Source organism: Lynx rufus, unplaced genomic scaffold, assembly GCF_022079265.1.
Source record: "Lynx rufus isolate CCGP_SWC_20201006 ecotype Redwood Valley unplaced genomic scaffold, mLynRuf1.p SCAF_6, whole genome shotgun sequence".
NCBI lineage: Eukaryota > Metazoa > Chordata > Mammalia > Carnivora > Felidae > Lynx > Lynx rufus.
The window spans coordinates 74419383-74444485 of record NW_025814878.1 but is presented as its reverse complement, the minus strand read 5'-3'; the positions used below and the strand labels follow the sequence as shown (position 1 = coordinate 74444485).

General features: G+C 40.6%; 1 pseudogene; it reads left to right on the top strand.

Moving 5' to 3' along the window:
- The window catches only part of LOC124529137 (striatin-4-like), a 33142-nt pseudogene extending 8385 nt beyond the window's left edge, over positions 1-24757 (top strand).
- Positions 24758-25103: the final 346 nt, after the last annotated feature.

Genomic DNA, 25103 nt, shown 5'->3' with positions numbered 1-25103 from the left:
CTTTATTAACTTGTATAAATAAATTTGTTATATAAAACCTGTCCTTTCAGTCAATTAAAATACATGGCTTATTAGTATGTGTTTTAGTCTATTTTAGTATGTGTTTAGTCTATTTGGTAATTAAAAACATGGCCATGAACTGAAGAGTCTAGTTTTCTTATTGTATCACTAGTAACTTCTATTCCTTGTGTCCTTTCTGCTGACAGTTACCAGTTGCTAAGTAAAATGTGTTTTATCAGTCCGTTACCAACCAGGAGATAAACACCACATGGTTATTTAAACAGTAAGTTAAATATAAAGAATCACCAAACAGTGATAAAGGAGTGACTATCAGATACAAGGAAAGCATATCGTACCCTGTGGCTTAGGGAGAATACCCAAGGAAGGACAAACTCGGAAGAGAAGCTGGGCCTCAGAGCTCCTTGGAGAAGTTATATTTGCAGCTCACTAGAGGGCACAGAGGTTCACTGGTTTCCCCAAGTCTACAGTCCCCACGCAACAGGAAGCTACCTCGAGTTATGGCCAGGCATGTGTGCTTGCAGAGGGAGTGGAGATGCCACTGCAGACAGAAGACCTGGAGCGTGTCCATGTCAGGGGGCTGCAGGGAGGTTATTGCCAGGCCAGAGCTCAGGGTCGATGTGGGGCCATGTGCTCTGGGGCCACGTGCCTTGAGTTAAGGCAGCACTATCAGACCCACACCAGTGACCCACTATGCAGCAACCGCACAGGAGAGCCGCCTTCCTCCTGTGGTGTCCCTCCCTCACCCTCCAACTGAGAAAGCTTCACGTCCTACTCGTGAGCGACACCTGCTTAAAGGAATTCTGTCCACTATTAGCATGTGGTGGAGGGTGAATTTGGAGGTAAGGCATGATAAGCTGATACCTGGCACGTATCATAGAAGAATTCTCGTAGTGCCTCCCCATCTGGAATTAGCCATGTTCAGTAAGAGCAAAAGGATTATCAGTGTTTTGTGAAGTTTAGGCAGTTTAAGTGAAAATTTGCATTACAAGCAATACTGATGGCTTGCTGTCAAGTATCCAAAACTTCATTGTGGGAAGTTGGCTACTCAGTTGTTAAGTAAGGTGCTGTCATGTCACAAATATAAATGTTACAGGAAGATGCAGATCTCAGGATGTAACCATGACTTCTAGTCATCCTTACTTTGTGGCTCTCAGTTTTATAAAGGTGCTGAAAATGAAATATTATTTAAAGAAAAAAGCATAAAGCTGAAATATGTGCTTAAACGTTCTAGAAAGGACTCTTGATGTAACCAGTTATCAGAGGATATGCACCAATCTGTGTTTAGAACATTGGTCTTAGCCTCGAAGTAGAATTTCTCTTTAATTCCTCAACAATAAATACCCAGAACCCAGTACTCCCCTAAAGCACATAGCTAGCTATTGGCTCTTTCTCTTTTTGCTTTTAATTTACTCCTGTGGCAAACAGAAAATTGAAAAACTTTTCTGGAAGGTCTGACCTATTCACTCACCCTAAAAGATCTCACTTCTAATGGGAGACAAGGCAGAAGGTTATTAGGAAATAGTACATGCCAGGTCCAATTAAATCCAATGGTTATGTACATTCCCAGACTCATTTCATGGTGGCTAGTGATTAAGCGGGTGGGTAGATGGAGAGATAGATGATCCTGCCAGATATCCTTCCTTTATTAACTTTTACGTGAGCTGGAAGTGAAAGAAAAATTAATTTTTCTGAGAAAGTAATTGGCTTCAAAAGACAGCTGGTCCAGGACACTGTTCCTCACCTGCATCTCCAGTCTTGCTACTGGAATGTTGGCTGGCCCCTGTTTTCTGTGTTGATTTTCTCATCAGTATTTGAGGGATTTGTGTGTCGAGACATATATACTAAATCAAGAATAATGAATAGGTATTCAGAGTACCAACACCGTTCTGGACTTGGCTGGGAATATAAAAGCAGCTTCCAGTGTGGCTCTGTCATATTAGGAGCTTACAGTGTTGATGTCATTGTATTGCCACCAAGCCCACCTGTAGAAAGAATTTCTGCAGCGATCAGGAGCCACACTAGAGAGACTCTAAACCCTTTTAATTATTGGGTTGTATGGTACAGAATTTACAAATGTCTGTAAATCATTAGTAACATTGGTCTTAGTTCTAGGAAGTAATTACACTCACCCCACAAACCCGATGTTGTCATTCATGAATACATATGCCAGAGAGGTTTGGGACTATTATTTTACAAAAGCATTAGTTAACAAAACATTCTAATCTCTCTAATAGGCAAATGGAAGGGTCACTGCTGGCTTGCAATAAAAACATACCAAAAACACACTTTTATTATAACTACCCATTTTTCCAATGTGATTGATGTTCTTTTATATACATACTTTTTTTTTTTTTTTAAATCCCTAACTAGCACAGCAAATTCAGTCACTAACATAACCTTTGGGTTGTTTCTCTGTTCAAGAAAAAACCCTGGCCTTCCTGGGCTCCTTATTAATTTTAGCCCTAAAGTCAGAAATCAATACGAATTGCTTTTAGAAGCCTGGCAGAAGTCTGCCAGTTTAGCAGTAACTAGATATAGCCCTTGAAATGAGCTAACTGCTGTTCAGTATTTTTCTTGGGGAGAGCAAGTGGGTGGATGATAAAAACAGCATGTTCTCTTGTCTTACAATAACGTTCATTATAGTCAAAGTTCTTTGCCTAACCGGTAGCTTCGGTTAGATTCAAAGCTTTCAGAAAATGCCTATATAAATATTAAATGCAAGATTTGGAAACCTCTCCTTTTCTTTGTGTGTGTGTGTGTGTGTGTGGTTTTTTTATATGTATACACATCCATCCATATATATCTCAGTGCAGACTTGTCTCAATTTTTAGTCCTACTAAATCTTAGCCTAAAGAAACAAGAGGCAAGAAGTATCTTTAGACAGAATGTTCTTTCCAGTGATTCGATTTAAGTCTTGGCCTAGCCTATGAACTGTGACCTCTAGCAGGCATCAAAAGTAAGCTGCAATCATTACAAAGTCAGGAACAAGAATTGTAGGGAGAGAGCCACAAATAGAATAGCAGAAGTGGTGGCAGTACCATGGCACAAATAAGGGCACATGAACAGAGGAGGTGATTCTGGCATAAGGAGGAAATGTGGGGGGCCCCTGGGTGGCTCAGTCGGTTAACCGTCTGACTTCAGCTCATGTAATGGTGTCGCGGTCCATGGGTTCGAGCCCCACATTGGGCTCTGTGCTGACAGCTGAGAGCCTGGAGCTTGCTTCAGATTCTGTGTCTCCCCCTCTCTCTGCCTCTCCCCTGCTCACATTCTGTCTCTCTCAAAAATAAAAAAAAAAAAAAAAAAAGAAAACACAGAACTGAACGGACAATTTCTGTAAAAGTCTGTCAAGACAGATAAATCTGGATTCTGGCAATATGGGGGGAAAAAAACTATAAAATCAGAAAGAAACAGTACTGGAGGGCAGGGTTTCAATCTTTCTGAACCCTTCTAAATTCTCCTTCCCAGAATTGTTATTTCAAATTTAAAATACCATACATTTACATTTATAAGTTGCAAAATTTCAGAATGGGGAAGAACCGAGTATTAGTGACTAGTGAACTTTCAGAGTATTTCCAGAACTCTAAATGCATCCACTCTTCCATGTGCTTTCTGCCTTCCACTCACTTTGAAAGTCAAATCAAGTCACAGGAGTCTCCAAAACTGTATGCAAATCTAAAGGAAGGGAAAACATTAAAACAATGTTGTACAAGAAAAACAATTTCTTTGTATGTTTATGGAACTGGGTGCACCTGTAATAAATATCCTGAGATTCAGACAAAATCCAGCATGTTCCAGTGCTGCTGTGGCAAATAGAGCAAAAGAATAAAATTAAAAAGTAGCCACATGTATCATTTATTCTCTTAGTTTGAATTCTGCACAGAAAACTAGAGCTAGAATGAAATATACATACATACACACAGACACAGACACACACACACACAGACACACACACACACACACATACACACACACACATACACACATGTTTTGTGGGTTTTTTCCCCTAGATCATCTTGAAAAACTACTACATGCTTAGTATGTATATATACAGGGCCAGGCACCTTTCAGCAGGACTTGGGTGGTGGCGACACCTAGAGGCCTCACAGCTGAGTACAAGTTACAGAGTAGACTTGAATTTTACCATAGTGAGAGTAGTCACCATAGTGGTTTACAAAGACCTGTGAGCTGGGTGTTATACATAGGGGATGAATCACTGGAATCTGCTCCTGAAATCATTGTTGTACTATATGCTAACTAACTTGGCTGTAAAAAAAAAAAAAAAAAAAAAAAAGACCTGTGAGGATAATGGTGAAAAGGAAATTTACCTTTTAAAAAGCCTTTTTCAGGGGCGCCTGGGTGGCGCAGTCGGTTAAGCGTCCGACTTCAGCCAGGTCACGATCTCGCGGTCCGGGAGTTCGAGCCCCGCGTCAGGCTCTGGGCTGATGGCTCAGAGCCTGGAGCCTGTTTCCGATTCTGTGTCTCCCTCTCTCTCTGCTCCTCCCCCGTTCATGCTCTGTCTCTCTCTGTCCCAAAAATAAATAAAAACGTTGAGAAAAAAAAAAAATTAAAAAGCCTTTTTCAGCATATGTTTACATATGTTAAATTGGAAATGAAGGCCTGGGGAAGGGGAAACTGCAATATTTTGGAAAGTTACCTAAGTGGGTCAGGAAACATGCTATCTCAAAGGAGGTAGGCATTCCTGCACCTTCAGGGCAGGCAGGGAGCATGGGGAGACCTGGGGAAGGGCAGAAGCGGATAACCAGAGGTGTTGTGTTTGAATTTACCTTATAGCAGTATTCATTGTCCAAGGGTTCTAGGGAATTTAAAAGTAAGTAAGCTATAGACCAAGTAAGATTTTGCATAGCACCAACCACAGGATCTTGCACCAATAGGTGGTAGAAAGTAATTAAGCATGACTTTGCATTTTGGTGGAGTGATATAGCAGGGAGCCCCTGACCCAGCTGGGCCAGCACAAGTCCTGGGTGTAAAAAGGACCCTTGGTTAGTTCCTAGGGGCCATTACCTGCAGCCTTCTCAGGGAGAAAGAGCAGATGGAAAGAATGCAAGGACAGAGAAGACCCTGAGGCACTTTCTAATTCATGCATTCTGTAAAAGAACATTAATAGAGCACCGTATTAGTTTCCTACTGCTGCTGTTACTGCAAATTACCCAAACTTAGTGTCTTAAAAGAGGACAAATGTACCTTGGGGTTTAGGAGGTCGGAAGTCCAAAATGGGTTATCATAGGCTAAAATCAAGCTGTTGGTAGGAGTGCATTCCTTTCTGTTGTTGGCTGTAGGCGAAAATCCATTTCCTTGCCTTTTCCAGCTTCTAGAAGCTGCCTGCATGCCTTAGCTCAGGGCTACATTACTTGGCCTCTGCTTTCACTTGACATCTCCTTTGATTCTGACCCTTCTTCCTTCTTAAAAGGATCCATGTGATTACATTGGGCCCACTCATAATAATCTAAAACAAATTCTCCATTTAATGATCAATAATTTCATTTGCAAATTCCCCTTTGCCAATATAAAGCAACGCATTCACAGGTTCAGGGGATTGGGACGTGGACATCTTTGAGAGGAGGAGGGCATTATTCTGCCTACCACAAGCATCTTCTAGGTGAACATGTGCCAGCCAGGTACAGGAGATATAAGGACCCCATCTCTAATGGGGTGGGGATGGGGGTTGCACAAATAAATCAGAGTTTTCAGCAGGACAAACAAGTGGTTATTGTAAGTAAGTCAATGAGAAGCTAGCTCAGCTGAGGTAATCAGTTCAGGCTTCCTAATCCAGGTGCCATTTGACCTAATTCTGAAAGGAAGATTTAGCTATGGGAGTGAGAAAGGGAGTTTTAAGCGAAGCAAATAGCATATGCAAAAGTATAGAAACGAAATAGCTCAGCAGTTTCCATGATTAATAAGATGTCGGTCTGTGCTGCTGGAAGCGGCAGGAGATGAGGCTGAACCTAATGGCTCAACCACATTATGAGAGATTCTTCTTCCTACGATAATACCTTTTCTGGGCTCTAAGAAAGAGGAGGTTGATCTTCTCTCACACAAACATTACTTCCCCGTGTCTGTGGTGTAGGAAATTATGTTCAACCCTGATCAAATAGCCAAATGTATTTTAATCTACCTTTTTATTAGCCACTACTAATGATAAAAGAAAAAGCTATAAAGCTAGAATGAAGATAAGCAATTGATAATCTGATGAAAATATTAAAAGACAATATCTAGAGTAAGATGTATAATATATTTTTCATAAGACTCTTAATATAGTTCTGTTCTCTCACAGCTGGCTTCATGAAAATTTTAGTGAGATTTTCATTAAGAAAAAAAGATTACCATGGTAAAGACCCAAAGGTGAATTGTTAAGAAATGTGAAACAAATGTGATGTTATTGAACCATTTCACACTAAAGAGCTTGTAAAACATGTATTTCCCTGCTATTATGGAAATTTTATTTGATTTTTATCTTTTGAATATTGACTAATCCCCAGCTGGTGCTTATTTCATTGGCCTACAAAAGAAATGAGAAATGTGGCTAGAAAACCGTGAGGGTCAGTGGATCAAGGTGGAATGAAGGTTTGGAGTGACTGTAGCATCATGGGTGTTTCCTGGCAATGTCAGGAATTATAGGTGTGATGGTAAACAGGGACCAGACTATCAGGGGCTATGGGATTTGGACACGAATGTAGAACTCTTGCTACTCAAAGTGTGATCCAAGGAGCAGCAGCAACACATGGAGCCTGCCGCACCCCAACCCCAGTCCAAATCCCATTTGAACAAACTCCTGCATGATTCAGAGCTACACTGCAGTTGGAGAAGCACTGCTGTAGATACTAGAAGGCACTGAAAGATTTAAAGCAAGAATGTCAAAGAGTCGTGTTTGCATTTTTAAAATCACAGAGTTGGCAGTGAGACGGGCTGTGGGGAAGGGTGATCTGGGGAGTAGAGGCGGAGACCAATTAGAAAGTTAATTCAGGGTTGATAAGGGCTAGAACCAGGGTCATGGCCATGGAGAGGCCTCATTAGCTGTTGAGGAGAGGAAGCGAAGGGTAACACCCACATTTTCTGGTTTTGTTGGTGGATGCAATTAACTGAAATAGGGAAAATAATGAGGCTGCTTTTGGACACTGGGTTTGAGGTGGTGAAACACCCAGGTGATTAAATTCACCATGGGACAGCACAGTAGCTGGGATGAGATGGCTCAGGAAGTCCTGGAGAACAGAAAATGAATGACCACCCAAAGAAATAGGAACAACAGTGGAAAACATTATATAGAAAGCTGAGAGGGAGAGTAGTCTCAAAGAAAGGTCAAACAAACACTAAAACACATCCTTTGGCTCTGACATTCTGGAAGTTTGGGGTGAGCTCTTTAAGTAATCTATATGCCAAAAAAATGTGGGCAAAAATAGCTGAAATTGAGAGATAGTAGAAATGGAATAGGACCAGTGAATGAGTATAGAGAGTTACTAAAGAAAAAAATCGTAAGTTGGGGCAAGTGGACTTGTAGCAGTAGGTATGATTTTAAGGACTCTTACGGGAGCAGGCAAGCCACTTGAAAAGGAGAATACTTCAGCAGAAATCTTATAAAAACCAATTGAAGCACAGGGAGCCCAAAAAGAAGAAATAAAATTGAGAAAATGGAGATCAGAGGTGTTAGAGGCTCTATGGAGATTTTTACAGAAGGAAAACAGAGAAGAAAGTTGGAAATAAGTGATGGAGACAGGGGTGACTATTTTAAACTGTGGTCAATGAAAGCATGTGCAATTTTGTGCTCTCTCATTAAGTGTATGGAGTTAAGCCTGTTTATTGTCTTGCATCACTAATAACTTCTCAGCTGGCCAGGTATGCTATACAACATTCTGGAAGCTCTCCATACGTGAGGCCCCCTATTGCTCTTCTGTATTTCACTCTAGGGGTAATTTTTTAGTGCACTAGAAGTGGGGTGGGTTTCATCAAGTTATTGTACTTTCTTAATGTTTCAAAGTCCATGAGCTACAGAGATGTTTTTTATCATGGTAATTTATTTAGTGTTGTCAAAAAATATATGCTTCTGGGGATCTGTTCTATTCAGGAATCAAAGCCCACAGGAAGACATGTACGTAGGTGAATGGCAGATCCTTACAGACACATGGGTGACTACTGTATGTAATTTTACCTTCTATTCAAGAATAGCTCACTAAAACTTGATTTTGAAACTACACTTTTGTTTCCATAATTTTCGTGGGTTTTTTTTTAGAAGTAATTAAATCTAAAAATGAGAGTAATTAAAGGAGTCTTTATTTTTACTCAATTATTACAACAATTTCCTCCTATAACCAAAACATCATAAATCTGAAAGATTTTTAATGTGCCGGTTCGTTTCAGTTGGTTCGGTCCAGTTGTTAGCTGTGCAGGAGGACCTCCCATACATGGTCTTCATTCGTTTAACACTATTTGTTTATGGTCATCTTCCCCAGTTTACATGTCTCCTTTCCACTTGCATAGTGTACATAATTGAATTCACTCTGTACTGAATCCAGATTCCATCATCTTTCCTTAAACCTATGTTTATCGTCACACCAGTGCTCCTCGTTGGGTAACCTGGTGTTTATTATCAGCGCATGTAACCAGTGCTTGTAGCCAACTATAGCCCAAGGATAACCTGGATGTGAAGCAAATAGGACCAGCCCATCTTGCTAAAGTCAAGCAGTGATAACAGAATACTGATTGAAGAACTGAAGTTAACATGTTAGGCATGGCTGGGTCTTGGGACTCCAGCCATGATGGTAGGGCTCTTTCTCTCCAACTCTCTGCTTGAGTCTGTGTCTGGCTTCATTTCACAGAGTGTCTTCCCTGGTGAAGGAGAAACAACTCTGGGTCCCCATAATGCTTACAACTAAAAACCATATGTCAAATATCAGGGAAGACCTTGGCCAGTCTGGGTCACATATCCACCCTACAGAACAGCCCATCAGAACCACGTGGAGTATGGAGAGATGGTTCCCCAAAAGAAAAGTTGGGGGCCTACTGCCACTTGTCAATAGCCATGCTGGTCAGATGAAAAAAACAGATGTCTGATATACCCCAAATAATGAGTGAAATTAGCCATTTGGAGATGTTCTGAAAAAGATCAGAAGCCACACAAATCAAGAAGCAATAACACCTTGTGAAGAGCAGTGATTTAAGGTAGACTTAGGGGATGTGACAGCGTGAAAGATCATAGCCTAAGTGATCACAACACGATACCAGAAGAAAAGAAAGAGACAAGTCCTCACAGAAAAAGAAAGACAAAGAGCAGAAATATCAGTGAGTCCCAAATAGGACCCTGGTAGGATGATACAAGTTATTGCTTAGCAAACACACTGAGTACCTAACTATATTCTAAGGCAGTAGCTCCCAAACTTTTTGACCATGTGCTACATTGAGAAATACATATCAACCCACAACCCCCCACACCATATAATTATAATAAAACTATATTAAACAATATTCACTCTTTCAATATACAGTGCTCCCTGACACTTTCCATTCAGTCTATTGCATATTTCTAAAATTCCTGTGCATTAGTTTGCCAGGGCTGCCATAACAAAGTATCACAGACTTGGTGGCTAGAACAGCAGAAATTTGTTTTCTCACAGCTCTGAAGGCTAAAAGTCTCAGATGGAGGCATCAGCAGGGCTGATTTCCTCTGAGGCCTTTCTCCTGGCTTGTAGATGACTATCTTCTCCCTGTGTCTTCACACGGTCTTTCCTCTGTATGTGTCTGTATCCAAATTTCCTCTTATAAGGACCCTGACCATATTGGGTTGGGACCAACCCTACTGGTCTCATACTAACTTAATTACCTCTTTAAAAGTCCTGACTCCAAATATAATCACATTGTGAGGTACTGGGGGTTAGGACTTTAGCAAATGAATTTTAGAGTACACAATTCAGCCCACAACATACAGATTTCTACCCAGTAACTTAGTTTCACAGCCCCATATTGGACTGTGTCATGCATTTTGTAAACACTATTCTAGGAGAAATAGAGACTACCTTCTGCCAAGTAATTCACTATCTAGCTCAAGGCTCAGTATGCTTTTTCTGTAAAAGGCCAGATAGTAAATATCTTAAGCTTTGCTGGTCACATATGGTCTCTGTTGTGTATTTCTTTGTTTTTCTTTATGACACTTTCATTCTTAGCTCAAAGGTTGTGCATAAACAGATTACAGATTTGATTTAGCCAGGGGACCAGCATTCTAGCTAACTGCCCACTTAGCAGGCATTTCCTTCAAGCCTCATAGAAGAGGACACTATATTGAGATAATCTAACTCCTCCATTCTGATTCTAATCAGAATGCAACCTCCGGAAATGATTTGGCTTTCCAAGGACATTGTCCAACTTCTAGGAAAAAATGTACAGATCAGAAGACACAATATTCTGTAATACTTAGCAGCTATTTCCAATTTCAAATCAATAAACTAACAATCCGATTGTCACATGTACGTGTATTTGTGTGTAATGTGTTTGTTTCAGTGAATCAGCTCAGCTCAGCATATGCTGAAAAACTTTAGTGTGGGGACTTGTACTATGAAAGCTAGATCTTAGAACATGGTCCCCACAGGCTGCTCCATCCTGAGTTCCCAGTCTAAGAAAGCATGGAGCATCCCTCTTCCCAGCAGTATCAGTTTTCTATGGGGTCAAGTGATTAAATGGGTGAAGTGACTGAATAGACAGACTGGCTGAAACCTGACAGAGGCATTGCGTTCTATGTGCCAAAAGAGAAAACGCCTGAGTTCCTACTCCATCCTACTCTTTTGTCCTTTTAGGAGTCATCTTACTTCTCTATCCATCTCTTTGCATGTAGACTGTCTACAAAAATGGCTACCAACACATTTTCTATCCCTCTACCTCCAGACCACTTGTCCTGTCAAGAGGTAGAATCTGTTTCCGCTGCCTTTACATCTGCGCTGGCCTAGTGACTTCCTGTGCCCAGCACAATGTGGGGGGAACAAGGCTGGACTGGCTCCAGGCATAGGCTCTATGAGGCCTGGAAATTTCTGCTTTGCTCTGATGGGATCTAGATACTATATAAAAGAAACTTAGGCTACAGTACTGAATAATGACAGAACACCTGGTGAGACCCAGCCAGCGCTCGGCTGAGATGTGGGACACTTAGTGAAGGCATCTTGGGTGTTCCTGGGTGTTCCAGCCCCAGCTGAGTACCCAGCTCATGCAGCCACCCCTGTAATCCCAAATGACACTGTGTGGACAGAACCTCCCAGCTGAGCCGATCCATCCCATAGAATCACTGGAAATAATAAATTGTTTATTACTAAATTATTAAGCAAATTGTCCTGCACTGGAAGACAGCAGAACGGAGGAAGGAATAACTCAGGAAATCTCTCTAGGTAATCCTGATACTACCTTGTCTCCGTTAAGAATAGTCTGAGCTAGCACGGCTCCAGTGGCACAATCAGTTAGTGTGTGGTACTTATAAGAATAGTTTGGGCTGCAACTACTAGATGAAGCCCTAGTTACAGTGGCTTAAACAACATGAAAGTTTATTTCTCTGTCATGTGAAAGGCTAGAGACACTAAAATAACTGGTCAGAAAATGCATAGAGTGCAACAACTTTTTCTACTTTGGTCAAGAACAGTAATGCTCTAACTTTATCTGCCCTCCCCCCAGTTGGCATTCTCAATTTCAGGTTACTAAAATGATGTTTACTCTTTCAGGGTTGGTCCCACACTAACTCTGAATAGAAGTACAAGTGGATGTTAGCTTAGAACACCTTAGGAGAAAGCTCTTCAGATTTAGGCTCAACTTCACTCAGGCTTGAAGAGAGACTGACTAATAAGTCTCTTTCTAGAGAACCAAGAGGGCTCTGGTTGGATCGTCCAATAATTGCAGAGGCAAATTTAGTCACAAGGGTTAAGCTTCAGGGCCTTTCATTTGCACACCCCTCTTTCAAGGCGATGGGTAGGAGCCATAGCAATGTGCTACCATATCATATATTTGTATAAAAATAACCATATGGCTGGCCAAGACTGCTGTCTCTTTCTCTTCTGACATACTCTCTGTCACTCTTTCTCTTGTGTCAAATTTATCAGGTGGGCAAGGGGCTAAAATATGGCTAAGGGGAAGCTGAATTGGGGATACATTTAGTTTGAGAAATATTTGTGTGGTTGGCAGTCACTTCTTTGTGTGGGGAAGTTACTGCTAGCCGGCTTGGTGTGGGATGGGCCCCGAAAACACTCCTACTTCCCACCGTGCTGATTCACTGCATCACAGCACAATGATGCAGGACCAGAGGTGGAATCATGCTATAAACATGTCCTACTGCAGATGCCATTGAATCAGATGGGCACAGAATCAAAAATTAACAAGGTTTGTGATATACAGAGCCATAAGCTACTCTGGAAAATTTTTCCTATCATCACTGTGTAACAGGGCATACAGAGGATTCAGTTCTCACTGATACCTTGCCAAAAAAGTTCTTTCTGTTCAGGAATGTAGGCAACAAATAGCACATATAGTTATAAAAGCAACACACACTTTTTTTCATTTTTTTGATGAGAATTATACAAAATAAAAGGTAATGGAATTCCTATGTTCGAAAGTACAAACCTAAGCAGATTAGTGAGGATATCTGTACATGAATTACATATTTTACTCATCCTGACATATCAGATGTAGTCTTAGCAATTTTGATACAGGCTGTCCTGACATAGTCTGGTGGTTCCAGACAAAATGACCCAAATAACTGAGTGTTATCAGTTCAAATAATATTTAAGATTGTCACTCACTGCATAAAAAAATTTGAAATGCCCTGAAATCCCACAGCACATATATGGAAGAAATTTGCTAGAAATTTTCTACAAATATATAGGCCGTTAACAATGGGTTGTATAGTTAGAAAAAGCTTTTCTAAACTATAATTTTTTTAAAGGTTCAAAGAATGATGCCAGAATAAAGAGTGAATTATTTCTAATTTTTCTACAGAAAGTTGAATTAAAAAAATAATTTTCATATAAAGAAGTGATCAAAGAACATACAACCAAAAATGTAGGAAAAGGTATTACAGGTGTTACACATTTAATGATAAGAAATATGCTTTTCTTTTGGATTTGGGAATGTTGGTATTAATTTTTTAAAATTTGTGTTTTATGTGGTATTTTCCCTTACTCGAAGCAATGTTTACTTTCAAACCTAATTTTGTATGAGCTCTTGGCTCCATAATATTTGATTCAGCCCCTGAACAGTAGAAGAAAATCTCAATTAGTTCAACTAAATAAAAATAACTTGTTCCCCCAAAAGAACAAAGCTTTATGTTAGGGTGTATAACTGTCATACTGATGCTCAAAGATGGCGCCTTCTGGGTTTACAGACACAGCTCTCCCAGAGCCGTAGGAGGGGAGGCTCCCAGGCTGTGCAGAAGGCCATCACACTGGCTGGCCAGATCACTACATTGTCCTATGCAGATCTAGAGTGTGTTCGGCAATTGTGCCACATGTGTTCAAAACACTTGTTACTTGAAAGGAAAGATGGTGCTCCTTTTTTCTTTTTTAGTTTTTCCTGGCCAAAGTGAGCATTAAATACGTTTTAGGTTAAAATTCCACCTACAAGTATATCTTCACCCCACAAACAGTGGACTTTACTGTCTTTACCTTCATTTTCCTGATTTTCTGCTTTAAAAGAGCATTTGTCTCAGAGTAATTCAATTTTAAGCAGAGAAGGGAGAGGCATTTAATTATCAAAAATAATCATTACCCAAAATAAGTTCTTTTCACTTGAATGTATATTCCCTGGACAGTATCTCAACTCCAAGTATGTTAGGTTAGTTAACAAAAAATGTTTTATGCATCACCCTCTAATTAAGGTTCAGGAAGTGGTGCTCCCAGTAGACGAGTAAAATATTCCTTTATTTTGACATTGCACCATTGTTGAATTTATGGAGTTGGATTAAGCACCAGAAAAACTATTCACCACTTATTAGTATTCACTGCAGGAACTGCCTTGAACTTCATGATTTTAAAATAACCTTTTAAATAAACTGGATATTTAAATGTGTTTTATTTTCATCAGAAAGATGCACAGATAATTTTTTCTGAGCTAGCAATTTGTGGTTTCTTTTGAAGTTTTGTTTTTTATTTATTTTTGGGAGAGTTTCCTAGAGTTTTTATAATCTAATTCTAATTGCCTAAGAATTACATCAAAATGTAGTGGGAAAAATTTAATCCAGAAGTTATTTTTTTTATGGAAAATGGAAGAGTTTTTACAAGAAACCAGTTGCATGGTTACATTTTATTTTTAAGTTTATCCATCCACCTTCCCTCACTTTTGGCAGAAATAAATCATGTGAAATTAGATAATTATACCCTTATTCTTTATAGAATTTAGTTTATTTAGTAGTGCAACCACTCTATTCTACAGAAGTTAGTCTAGGAACACGTTTCAATTTCAGTGCCATCAATTCCTGTTTATTCTTGTCACTCATGTAGTTGTGACTTAACTAACAACAGATTTAGATTTTTGGGATATCCATACTATATTGGATATGTGTAAATATAAAACCATGTAGTCTATGTCTTCTCACCGTCCACACTAAATTCACTTATACATAGAAACAATGAATTCTGTTTACCAAGAAATAGTGGTTTGAAGTGTTTGTTAACTTTTTGTTTTTTAACAAGACCCTTTCTCAAGTGTGCAAGGTCAATCTGGTAATGAGGTATGTTCAATTTCACATCTACAAGAAGCCATCTTAATCATGCAATAGTTTTTACTTATTTATTTTTTTTCCAGTCAGTTTATTCTCATGCAAACAATAAGTATGTTTATGTTCACTGTTGACAAGAACCTCCAGGTTAGATACACCTTGCCTTTCAGTTATTCATTCTAAGCCCATCTAATCTGCTCAGATCAGGGCTCACTGATGTGGCAGTAAAAGTCTTCTTCAATGCATCACCACTGGGAATCAGTGACTCCTAGTAAAAAAACATACACAATGCTACAGCTACCTGTAAAACTAACAAAATTGTTATTGTTCAGTTTATTAAAAATAATTTTATTTTATTGTAAGAGTCAAGATTTTTAGGGTTGGTCACCAATCAAAATTATAAAAATCTTGGTACTTACGGGCAATATAAAGATAGTAGCAACTGCCAGTAGCCATTTTAGTGCAGTCTCTGCAATGGAAGTCCTTTGGTTCCTTTTATCATCAGCACAGACAAGGGGTCATGGACTTTCATATGTGCACTGAGCATCCCTTATGATGGTATTCTCCAAGATCGGTGGCTCTGTTCATTGTTTCTCAGCATTATCAAGGGGGATATGCTCACTATTAGCTGCAGAGGTCACTGTTGTGACCACTAGTTCACTCTCATTGTTGCCACACTGAAATGGTCAAGAAAGAAGTTTGAAAAAAAAAAGATGGGGGCACCTGGGTGGCTCAGTCAGTTAAGCATCCAACTTCAGCTCAGGTCATGATCTCATAGTTAGTGAGTTTGAGCCCCACATAGGGCTCTGTGCTGACAGCTCACAGCCTGGAGCCTGCTTTGGATTCTGTGTTTCCCCCTCACTCTCTGCCCCTCCTCCACTCATGCTCTGTCTCTGTCTCTCTCTCTCAAAAAGAAATAAACATTAAAAAAGAAAAAAAAAAGATGGTAACTATGTGGTGTATTTTCAGCAGTGTCACCAATAGTAAAGACATTTTATTTGATTCACTATGGATCATTACACTTTTTCTACTGCCTTCTCTCCAGGAATTTGGAGAGAAGTTCTGGAAAGGCTGTGTCAGGAGATAATAACATTACTCAGGGCTCTACTCAAAATGTCTCTCTTCCCCCATTCAGGCTTTATAGCGTTAGCAAATGTTCTCTGAATCTCTCACCTCTTGAACGACTTTCTTTTTTTTATTCTGATTCTTTGTTCAGAAAAGCAAGGGACATCTGTGTTTCCTCAGTTGTTTAGGGCACTTTTTAAGGAGCCAGTTGTCTGCGCCAATGCTTATTGCCTTTTCAAAGATCTTTTCAAAGAAGTTCACCAGATCTTTGTGCAAATAAAGCCATTAGCTGTATGGCCAGCAGTTGGTTACTCCATAATGTGCCTAAATTCACAGAGCTGGTTGCACAATTTCCAACTTTATTCTTGGACTCTTGTTATATTTTGTCCTTGGAAGCTCTAGATGATGTGTCTGTTAGGATAATATCTTTCCTATCTTGTAAGGTCTAAGGTGTACACTTTTTCTTACTGCTCTTCTCTTTCTTACTGGAATGTCATCCAACTTGTCTGATTTCTTTGTGCTCACATAACTTTTTCCTGTGCTGTTGCTTTGACAAATACCAAATTCTTACCCCTTTTCTTTATACAAACACACTGTGTTTCTCATTGTCAATCTGGGAAACCCCTTATCCTGGCTTTCAAAAACCTCCCAGATCCCTGTCCTTTCCCTACTCTCTTTATCTCCAGCTTCTCATCATATTCACCTGCTTCGGCCTAGCTGATCTCTTCTCTTTTGGAGAAATCAAAAGAGGTCATCTTTCTCCCACCTAATGCCCAGCCATGGCTTATCCATTTCCCTATCTGGAAATCCCTTTCTTCCCTCCCCTCCCCCTCAGCCTTCAAGCTCCAACCCAATTCCTTCCTTCCTTCTTAGGGTGTCTTTCTTGACTTCTGATGATTTTAGCTCATCTCTTTCTGAATGGTTCTAAAACTTATTTCCAAAATTTCTCATTTGCCACATTTATAACCAATGATCCAATATCTTTCCTTATCTCCCCTAGGATATTATGTATTTTTTGGAGAATAAGGGCCAAAATTTAGGGTTCCCATCCTTACTCCACATTTACTTTAGCACAGGGTCTTCCTATAGGAGGCACTAAATAGGCATTTGTTGAACCATCTGGTGCTGGACTATTCTGTATCACAGATGGACACTTGCCTGATGGTGAACTGATCCTCAGAAAGGTTAGATGACTGATTGCCTTAGGTCGAACAGTTTTCTTTTTATCTGCCCAATTTCCTGCTATCATCAGCAATAAAAATGTAGCGGTTTATATTTGATGTAGAGGTTTTCTTCCTGTTAAGTAATTCTCTACTCCTCTCATTATCCCTAATTTTCTAAAACCTCTTTTGTTATGGTTCCCCATGAGGCAGCCATGTTTCAGTGAAACCCATTCCTGGCCTGAATGTTTTGTAATATCTGATATGTAGATCCCTTCTTTCACTATACTGATGATATAGTACAGGGATTGGCAAACTTTTTCTATAAAAAGCCAGAGCATAAATATTTTTAGCTTTGCAGACCATTTGGTATCTGTTGCAAACACTCAACTCTGCCATTGTAGCACAAGATCAGCAATAGACGATACGTAAATGAATGAGGTGGCTGTGTTCTAACAAAATTTTTCATGAATGCTGAAATTTGAATTAGATACAATTTTCATGTGTCATGTGTTCGTATTATTGTTTTGATTTTTTTTTTTAACAATCACTGAAAAGTGTACAAACCATTCTTAGCTGGTAGGCTTTACAAATACAGATGGTAGGCCAGAGTTGGCCTGCCAACTCCTGACACAGTATCGGTATATTAAAGTGCAACCTAGACATCATCAGCCAGGTTACTTTAATTAGAGGTAAAATTGACTTGAGCCTGGTTTCCTGGCCTATAGAATTTCAGATCTGTCCCTAAGGGTCCTGTCTGTTCTTGATGGACATATGATATCCTCTACTTCTTGTTCCTTCTTCCTTATGTCTGGTCTCTGTTGTATACCATGCTGACCTCCCTAGGAAATAAAGCCCCTTTGCTGAGCTCCTCAAAAATCTCCACCCACACAAGTCTTCATGAACAAAATAGACTTTACTGAAGGTTTTAGAGGAGGAGTTTGTCACAGAAATCTAAGTTATGCCAATGGAATTGGACATTGCAATTCTTAAAAGGTCATTCTATCCCTTTATCACTCCCCACTATCCCCAAATAAATACTATGTCTTTTTTCTTAAAGCCTTATGCTTTATAAAAAATACTTATTTTTGAGAGACAGAGAGAGTCTGCATAAGGGAGGGGGAGGGAGAAGAGGAGGGAAAGGGGAAGACAGAAGATCCAAAGTGCTGACAGAAGAGAGCTGGATGTGGAGCTCGAACTCACAAACAGTGAGATCATGACCTGAGCCCAAGCTGGATGCTTAATCGACTGAGGCACCTAGGTGCCCCATATCATGTCTTCTTTAAAGAGGACTGGTTCAACTTTTTACAAGAGCAGTATATTTTCTCCCCTTTCAAATTTTGGCCATTCATTCGTTCATTCATTCAACATGTATTTATTGAACGTGTACTACAGTGTTGTCTAAAGAAACTTTCTGCAACAATGGAAATGTTCTATATCTGCACTATTCAATACAGTGGCAACTAATCACACGTGACTACTGTGCTCTTGAAATGTGCCTAGTGAGACCAGGAACTGAATATGAAACTGTATTTTATTGAAATTAATTTAAATTTAAATAGTCATGAATGGCTAGTGCTACCATCTTGGATAGCACAGATCTAATATGTGCAGGCCACTTAGATACCCTAAGAGGTTCTACTAATACTCAGTTCCTAAAATTTAGCACATAGTTGGGACTGGGCCTTCACTGCCAGCATGCAGGATTTAATTAAAATGCTATGTTTTATCATAGCTGTCTTATAATCAATAATGTTTAAAGCTTTCGCTCTTCACTCATGTAATGTCACTGAAGATAGTCCCTGGCTTTCAAGGTTCTCCCCTATTTTCCACTTCAGTTGCACACAAATGCAAAGGTTCATTTCCCTCAAGGGCACATTCCTCACACAAAACACATCTTCAGCCATGTGTCCAAATGCTATATTGATTCCAGCTGTTTTTTTTTTTTTTTTTTTTTTTTTTACCAAGTACATAGACACAACAGCTGGTCTTTGTTTTTAATGCCTCTCCATTTAGGCTAAATATTTCATCCTAAATACTGTTTTAATATGTTAACATGGGAACGATCCATATGGAAACTATCCTATGGAAATACTGATGGTTTGTACAAAAGAGGATTAATCTAGCTAGATTAGGAAGGCTCAAAATAGTGCTGGAGCATTTCTCAGAAATGTAGATGGATACTTAATTTAATCACCAGAGATAAACAATCCCTTGGGCAATGAAGCCACACTTTTGGCATGGTCACAAAGATATAATTAACCTGTGCATTATAGCAAAGCTGGAGTCATAGTTATGAGGTCACTTGCAACATTCTGCCAGAGAGTATAATATTCAGATACATGTAGATCTTGAAGAAGCTTGGATCTACAGCCCCAAAGACTGAGTTAGTATTAGAATTCACTCTAAAAGTATGGCTCAAAATAAGACATAATCTAAGAGGGCTAGCATATTCAGGAGACCAGTTATATTTAGCCTTCCCTAGTTGTTTGAGTCACTTAGCAATTGGTAGGGCTCAAGATACAAGATATTGATAACTACTTTCCACATTAAAGGATAGAGTAGATATACAATACACAGTTAGGATGTTGTCTTATAATAAGCACCTGACAAATCTTAGTTCCCCTTTCCCCTACTTTGCTCCCTGGCCTTTGAGACTTTAGTTCTCAGGGAGGTGATTATCTAAAGGAGCCCTCTCCCAAGGCTGCTGTGACCAGAAATTTCACCTCCCTGGAGTAGAGGTGCCCTGGAGGGATTGTGAGACAGGACAGAGATGAGAAATGGCTCTAACCAAACTGTTTCAAACAACGTCACAAGCAATAGGAAATGGTATTCCTCTCTACCACAAGTATTATAAACCCAGAACACAAAAATTCTTATAGGAAAGGTTCTAGGAAACATGACCTTAAATTAAAAACCAAGCTCAAATAAAGCCTTAAAGAGCAATGGATAGTGTGGTAGAAAAAATACTGCCTGGTAATCAGGAGAACTGGGTTCTAGCTCCAACTCTGGATCCAAACTGAACACTTGGACACTGAGTCTTAATTTTCATTTATGAACAATGGGTCTTTAAGCAGGTGGTCTCAAGGCGGTATGACACTTTGTCATTCTATAATATTTCACTACAAGAATGGTTTTAGTAATAGCTTTATCAACCCTATTAACAAAACAGCTGTAGCCCTATCTTTAGCTGCATTTGAGGAAACAGTATCACTGGGATTCCTTGACTTTCACTGTGGTCTGAGTCCACAGTTAAATCAGGGCTGACTCATCTTTTACACATAATAGACACTAGGGTTCATAACACCTTCAGGGCTCATGAAAATGTTTTAAACTAAAATGTTTCAGCTTTAATTTCTTTTAAAATCAGAATAAAACATGAACAAAATAATGATGAATTATAATAATAACTTGTTTGATTTGTTTTTGGATTATAGTTTTCATACCAATTCTGTCATAAAATATAATTTTAATTTTTTTGTTTAAAAGAATTGAAAGGGCTCATGGTTGTAATGCAGCCCTGTCCATTATAGATTCTGATGTATAGGAATTTATAATACTTCCAAATAGGTAAAACTTAGGAAAGTCTATAAGGGCCTTTTCATTCTAGGTTCAGTAGTTGGTACTTAGTGGTGACACATAGAAATAAAGTTACAATTGAGAGTTAAACTAGTAAATCAACACAGTGAATGAGAACAATAATTTATAGAAGTTACTTAAAATGCAGGAAGCTTCCAGGAAGAGACAAGTTAGGATATCTGTGATAGTAATTATAACCATTATTGACCATTTATGATGTATCAGGTGTTGTAGTAAGTGCATTATATGCACTATTTCATTTATCCTCACAACAACCTTATAAGGTATTATTATGAACTCACTTTATGGAGGAATAAACAGGCTTACGGAGATTAAGTTAACTTGGTGAATGTCAGACATTTGGTAAATAGCAGAAATGGAATTGGAATATGGAGTTTGACTTGGGAGAACACAATAATGTTCCAACAAAAGCCTGTCACACTGTGAAAGCACACTCAACCCTCCACATACTAGCACAGCTCAGCACAGGTGGAGTGAGTCTACATGGATCATAGGGAAGCAGATCATACAAGGTAGACTCCAAGGGGATTAATCCTAAAGATGAAAGGTAAAACTTGAAGGCTAATCGAAGAAAATGTTATTTATTTCATGACCAAGTATTAGATAAAAAAATTCTTAGAACACAAACCAGAGGGATTCTGTCACTCTGCCTTTCAGCAAGATTCTCAGGTAGGAAATTGTTAATGGGATTTTTCACACACACACAAAAAAAAACAACTTTTGAAATTAAAAAAAAGTTAATAGATTACCTTCTACAAAGGTGTAGAAGTACAATTGGAGAACACATGTTTTCCTAAAATCTAAGTTTCCAATGGTTATAGATCAAGAGAATTAAAAAATTTGAAATTAGTTATAAGAAATATAATGGAATGGCCATTCCAACAGATTGAAAGGAATCCTAAAAGAGAGGGCCAGCAGATGAGGAGATATCAGGACTGAAGTAGAGAAGACCAAACCCAAAAGCTTCCTTTCGCCATGCTGCTAAGGGTTCTAGGGATTCCCAGTGAGATAACAGTGGAAATTAGTATAAATACCACAGAACATAGTGTTCATAGTTTGTAGTGAAGAACTATGTCCAAGCTAATTTAGAGTAATTTGTTTACAGTTCTTATTTAATATGGTCTTCATTAAGTTATTCTCAATTTCTTTTTTTTTTTTTTTTAACAATGCCTTTAATGATCATTACCATCTCTTCTTTTTTGGCAGGAAGAACGTAAGGGGGGGAGGGGCAGATAGAGGGAGACAGATGATCTGAAGCGGGCTCTGCCCTGACAGGCTGACAGCAACGAGCCGATGTGGGGCTTGAACTCACAAACTGCGAGATCATGATCTGAGCCGAAGTCAGATGCTCAACCAACTGGACCACCCAGGTTCCCCTCAGTTACTTCTTTTGTGGTCTTTATTAAGGGTTGGATTAATGGACTCCTCTAATTAATACTCTAGGAGTATTAATGTCTGTATCAGATTGACCTCACTCAGTTGGCATATTAACCATGCTGTCTATTTTCTGATAGTTTGACATCTTGGGACCTTGCTGACCCCAGAGGGAGATAATTCCTAGAGATAGCAAACAACTTGCCTGTGAGCAAACACTTCACATGCAAACCAGCCAATTTAGTGCCCACAGCCCTCAACCATACCTTTTACTGGGCTCTCACACTTGGGGCCACTATCCTCTGCCCTAATCACCCCACAGTCAAATAACAGACAACCAGGAACACCCCTCTATGCACCCCCTAGAGCCTGATAATTTTAAAACTTGTCAACCCTAAAGCTATTTATCCTGTTTCCTTTCCATGGAAATCACAACAAAGTCTACTCCCCACATTTTCCCCTTGACCCCTTCACCTTCTGACCAAATCTGGTGCCTCCCTACGTGGCCCCCCATGGCATGGTATGCCCCCTCCTCTTGGGAACTGTGAGTATACAAACTTTTTTCTATGGCACTTTTCCCCTGATCTTTTGGTTTTGCCATACCTGAATAATAACAAAATCTTTATTTTAAAATGATCGGTGATTATGTTTAAGAAGAGACCTTAGCCAGGTTTCTTCTTATCTGTGTTGGGATGCACATTACAAAGGAACTTATGAGTGTTTTCCCATACTGTCCATACTGTCCCATACTGTTAGAAGAAAAACATGTTTTTATGCAAATATTAATATTCTGGCCACTAGATAAAGAATTTCTGTAATAGGGTAAAATGGATGAAACAGAATTGTATCGAAGCCTCTTCTATAGCCATGAAAGAAAGAAAAGGAGAAGTGGGCCATGATTTGGGCATGATCCCCTCACTGCTAGTCAATGAGAGAATGCTTAAGAATGCATCACAGAGAAGGGAAGGTGTGAATGCACTCAATAAATTGAAGTCAGGAGTATTAGTTGGCACATAATAAGGGTAACAATATTTAAATACAAGGAATATGAATCACATTCATGGGCCAGATGGAGATCTGGAGAGTGGCGCAGGAATAAATTATATCTCACAGTGTGATGTGTTTCAGTTTACATAGTTTAGGAGACAAGGAGCCCCAAGCTAAATTGGAATACTCCACTGATCCTCCTTGCTCTGTGTCACAGAACCAGACCCCACTGCCCCTCAAGGGTCAATGGATCCAGAGAACAGCTTACTCACTTCTCTGCAAGTCAAGAGAAACCTGGAGAAGTAAAACCCTTCACCGTGAAACTGGATGGCAACAAGATATCAGGGCGGAGACGACCCTTCACCGTTTCTGTAGGGGCAACAGTGCCTCTGTTTCCTCATCTGCGGCATTGTAATGGAAATAGCACTCAGCTCGGAGGACTATTGTCAGTTGAGAGAGGTCTGTAGAGCACTGGGCACACAGCCTGGTCCATGTGGCTGTTCATTAAGAGTTAGCTAATGCCGACAGCAGGCGTGCGGGCGGTCCACGCCTCCGTGACTCAGCAGGGATTGGTCCCACTGTGGCGGCTGCCAGCTCCTGCCACTGGCTTGGCTCTGGCGCAGGCTGGTCTGATGGGGTGGCTCTGGCCTCCTGCCCCTGTCCTGGGGCCCAGCTGGTAAGGGAGGCGGAGGCGGAGGCAGCCCGGGCCCACCGCGGCGGCCAGAGACCCCTGTGCTTGCGCTGGATCCCGCCCTTTATGCAGCAAGAGTCCACGCGCTTGGAGCAGAGAAGGCCCGCTCGCACGTAGAAAGTGCCCCCTTGCAGACTCAGGTGACCTTCTTCCGGAGGAAGGGAAAGGACAAAGGAATGTCCAGACCTGGTGCAGTGGATCAAGACTTTAAATGTGCACTGAAGCAGGAGAGGCCAAATATGATGAAGTTCAGTGCAGACCTAAACCGCGGGGAGAAGAAACCAGAACTGTCAGAACAAGTGTCCAATGGCCCTTTGGAGTCAGTCGCACTGGAGAATGGCCCGCTGGTGCAGTAGGACGGTCAGCGCCTTCTCCGACAGTATTTGGAATAGGTGCGCTACACAGACATCATCCTGGACATGTGGTTCAGGCGAGTGCAGTCCCTACTGGGCCACTTGTTGGAGCTCAGCAGGGCCACGGAGTCCAGCGAAGGGGGCTGCAGGGCCACGCTGGCCCCTGGAGGGCTCCGTGGTGGCAACTTACTGATGGTGAAAGAGAAGCACGAATAGACCAAGAGGAATGTGACAGGCAAAGATGGCAAAGAGCGCTTGGGTGGCTGGGTGCTGGAGCAGATTCCCTTTCTGTAGAATTGTGAGGAGGAGGATGGGCATGAGGACCATGAGGAGGACCACAGCCATGAGGACAACCGTGAGCTGGACAGTGTGCAGCACAAGAAGCAGCACCTGAAGCTGCCCTCCAAAGCCTGATGAGGATGAGGATGAAGAGGAAGTATGACTCCCAGGATGCCGTCCATGAGTTCGATTTTCCGGGCTCAGGAGAGGATTGGGAGCTCTCTCCGGACCCTTAACAATGCACTGGAGAGGGACCCACCATGAGTCGGAAAACCAAGGAGCCCAGCTCCAGGGAATTTTGGCCAACCTTTGGGATGTGGATGGGGTGTCCCCCAAAGGAACTGGTTCGCCTCTTGGCACACCCCAGTCCCCAGCCACATGAAGACGTTTTCATCATGAATAGGATCAGGGGCAGGGAGGTAGCTTGGGGAACTTGGCGGATCTTACCGTCACCAATGACAATGACCTCAGCTGTGATCTCTCTGACAGCAAAGACGTCTTTAAGAGGATGTGGAACCCCAAAACACCACTTTTATGACCTGGAGGTTGGTAGTGTCTTCCTCATACTGGAATTGAGGAGAAGCAGCAGCCCAACCCAGATCAACCAGGTGGTGAGTCACTCAAAGCAACCCCTCATCATCATTGCCATGACAACAGAGACATCTGCTTTCTGGACAACCAGACAGGGCAATCTATGTACTCCATGGTCTCCCACTTGGACATGATCACTAGCCATGGACCCTAATGGCATATTTCTTTTTTTATTTTTTTAATGTTTATTTATTTTTGAGACAGAGAGAGACAGAGCATGAACGGGGGAGGGTCAGAGAGAGGGAGACACAGAATCTGAAACAGGCTCCAGGCTCTGAGCTGTCAGCACAGAG